This window comes from Chiloscyllium punctatum, chromosome 18 (assembly GCF_047496795.1).
Source record: "Chiloscyllium punctatum isolate Juve2018m chromosome 18, sChiPun1.3, whole genome shotgun sequence".
Lineage (NCBI taxonomy): Eukaryota > Metazoa > Chordata > Chondrichthyes > Orectolobiformes > Hemiscylliidae > Chiloscyllium > Chiloscyllium punctatum.
This window is the reverse complement of record NC_092756.1, coordinates 33,410,987-33,415,026: the sequence shown is the minus strand read 5'-3', so window position 1 is coordinate 33,415,026 and position 4,040 is coordinate 33,410,987.

The window sequence follows — 4,040 nt, the reverse complement described above, 5'->3', positions numbered from 1 at the left end:
GTGGGTTACTCTTCGAAGGGTCAGTGTGAATTTGTTGGGTCGAAGGGCCTGTTTCCACACTATAGGAATTCTATGAACTCTGCGAACAACAGGGACAGACAGAGACAGAGGAGGAGGGAGACTTTGATTCCAATTTCAATATATTTACTTCAAAAGCAACTTTGCACAGAGACGCAGAGGTACACACAAACCGAGATACTGACACTAACACACATAACATATGCACACAGAGATTTGCACACAGATATGGACGTTTACACACAAACACATGAACAGAACCCCACATATAGGCACACATTGTCTTTAATACAGAGATATATACGTTTTTATTAATAAGTTATCAATGGTCAGTTGGAGAAGGCAGGAAAATGGGGTTGAGACATATTGTATCCGTGATCAAATGTCATGGCAGACAAGATGGGCTGAATGGCCAAATTCTGCTCCAGGGTTCATTGCTCATATGATCCTGTGGTGACTGGAATTGTCTTTCTACGACGTCAGTTGAGGCTGAATTTGTTAAGTATTTGATTTAGGAGCGTTAATGAGCATGTGGACAGGCTTGAGGGGCTGAATAGTCGATATATATTCGTAATTGTCGACTCCTTATATATCAAAAGAGTGGTGATTGGTTTGAGGGGAACACATTTTGAGAATAAGGACCTTCCCATTTCTGACTGAGACAGGGATGTTCCTTTCTCTTTAGGGTTGTATGATCTGTGATGTTCTCATGCCGAAGTAGCAAGGTTCAGTTTCATAGATCTTTGATGAACAAGAGAATCCATATTTATTAGGAACTGACAGGAAGGGAATGTTTAGTAACAATTGTATCAAAAATGCACATTCTGAATGGTGCAGCAGGCGCGAGGGGCTGAATGGCCAGCTGCTGCCCCGAACTGATATGTTGCTCTCTCAACCACTCAATAATGTTACAGAGGTAAAGAAAGATCCCATTCAGCCAGTCAGCATCGTTATAATGAGACAGACGGAGATCATCCTGCCCTCGAAGAATATACACAGGAATAGATTAAAGTCAGTCAGTCCGCTAAGTACATTACACAGTGTAGGATGAGGCCATCCTACCTTTCTAGCTTGCTGCCCAGCAACAGGGGAAACCTGGTAAACTATCAAGGAATAAAAATTCAGGATAAATGTTTATATTCAGGCTGTAAAGTTGTAACTTGGTGGGATGCCTCAGTGATGAGTGTGACATAATCAACAATTTACAATCTATACCAATGACTTGGATGAGGTGAGTGATTACATTGGAGCTCAATGACTTCATTTACCAAGATAGTCATTTAACAGCACATGGAGACTCTGCAATGGGATACCGACTGGGGAAGTTAGTGAGCAAACTTTGGCAGAAAACAGTATAACAAGGGCTAAGGGAAGTCAGTGCTCAGAACAGATAAAATAACAGTCACCTTCTTAAATGGAGAGAACATCGCAGAGCGAATTGGTACGGAGGGATGTCTGTGTCTCAGTACATGAGTCATATAAACCTAGTCAGCAGATTCAACAAATGATTAGGGAAGTGTATTTAATAATGCTGTTTCATGCAAAGGCTATCGGGTCTAATTATCGGGATGTTTTACTGCATCTGTACATGATGATACTGAGACTACTAAGAATGTATTGTAGGTAGTAATGAACCCTGAAATTGAAAGAAAAAAAATAATTATTGTAGAAGCTTTTCACAGATACTTCACTTTACTCCTTGCTAGAATGAAGGCCTGATAGAATCATAGTGTCATACATGCACGGAAACAGACCCTTCAGTCCAGCTCATCTGCACCGACCAGATATTCCAATCTGATGAAAAACCATTTGCCAACATTAGACCCATAACTCTCTAAACCTTCTTTATTCATATACCCATCGATTGCATCTTAAATGTTGTAATTATACCAGCCTCCACAAATTTCGCTGCCAGCTCGTCCCACACACGCACCACTCTCTGTGTGATAAAGTTACCACTCAGGTATCTTTTTAATTTTCCCCTCTCACTTTAACTCTTTGCCCTCTGGTTTGGACTCCTCCAGCCTTGGAAAATAACCTTGGCTGATCCCGCATCCATGCCCCTCATGTCCTCTACAAGGTGAAATTACTTCAGGCCTGAGAATCAGAGCTGATCATATTGAACCATATAAGACCCTAAGGAGAGAATATTGGGGCGTAGCTGAGGGATGAGAGAATAAAGCTGAGGATTCCACTTTAGAAAACAACATACTCATTTTAACACAGATACTATGAAGACATGAATTTATTGTACAGAAATTATGCAGACACAAATAAATATACCTTCAAATTATAAATTCCAAATTATTCCTAGATGGAGCAGGTAACGGGGTTGGAGTCATTCAATCAGGAGAATGTTCCACCTGACCTTACCTAGTTCAGGTTGGTGTTTGGGTCACATTATTGCATGTTTCAGATCAGAGAGGGAGAAAATGCAACCTGTCGTAGAAGCAACAGCCATTGCTCCGACTCTACTTGTACTTATCTACCGCAACATGTGAGAGCTGAAAACCAATCAGCCATTTTTAGCACTCTTTGAGGGTTCCTGTTGAGGATTCTTTGGAATCTCTCCACTGCCTGCAGCAAAGGGAATTCAGCCAGATCCAACTGTTCCAGGGGAAACCCCAGTACCAGCAGCTTCTGTGAGTCAGAATAACTTCAGAGGCGGAATAACAATTCAAACATTTTCAATGTTGCTTTTGTCATGGAATTAGATGTTATTTGGACAAAGCTCTTTCGAATTAATAGTCTGCAGAGTTTTATTTCATTTCAGTTTGCGTTTAGACGTGTGTGTGTGTGTGTGTGTGTGTGTGTGTGTGTGTGTGTGTGTGTGTGTGTGTGTGTGTCTTTGTTCAACTGTATATCATTTATGTATCCAACATATTTCGAGTAACTTTCCATTTGTTTTAGATTTTCTACAAATTTACGAAACCTGTCTGACTTGTTCCTAACACTGAACCTGACCCAGTCTGAGACGGATATCATTTACCATATCACACACTTAGCTACACTGATAATTTGTCGTGACCTCTAGAGGAGTGGGACTAGAAAAAGAACAATGACTCTCTAACCTCGGTATGAACAGGGATAAGGAGAAATTCTCATAAGGCCAGTTGAGAGGGAATTTTCTCCCCCATAGATTTGTGGTACCTGTGTGTTTGCATTGACTCAATGGAAAAGTGACAGGAAGGTGACTCAAGGATAATGAACTGCAGAAAGGAACATGGGGCTGAGACCACAATCTGATCAGCCATAATCTTAGTTTCTGGTGGGGCAGGGACACACTCCTACTCCTCAGTCCTACTTTGCCCCATTCCATTCAGCCCCTCAATCTGCTACACAGGAGCAGTTGGAGAGCACTTGCTCCAACTACCTGGTGCACAAAAACAAAGGAGACCATTCAGCCCCTGAATACAGTCAAACATGATTTGGTGTGGATTGGAAAACGTTCTTAGGAAAAGAGTGGATGTTACTGTGAAACAGTCCCCTCCTCTCTCTTTACCGAAGTTGTCCCGTCTCCATTTATTAGTCATGTTGTAGACCTAGATTCACAGTAATTACAGCCCCCATACTGTACCCAGATATTGCTCACAAAATCCTCTGGTCTCTTTGACTACAGCATTCCTTCACGGGACTTCCAGGTAAATAACAACGATGAAACTTCCAATAACAGAATGCAAGAACATAAGAAGCAGGAATCGGTCATTCGGCTCCTTCAGCCTGCCTTTCCCTGCAATAGGATCATGGCTTATCTGCTCTCGGCCCCAACGTGTCAAACATCCAGTCTCTGACGTGTCAAACATCCATCCATCGCTATCTTCCAACTATCTTAGTAAACTCTCTCCCCTATCTCTCTGGGATCGAGAGATCCCGTCGGTCACTTCCCTCTGTGAGCAGGAAACACACTACACAGATACAGCGTGACCTTTTGACATCAACAAAATATGCGAACACCAGGTAAGAATGACTGGCCCAGATAACAAGGCAGTATTGGACTGATGATGATATCAAGGAACCTGCAG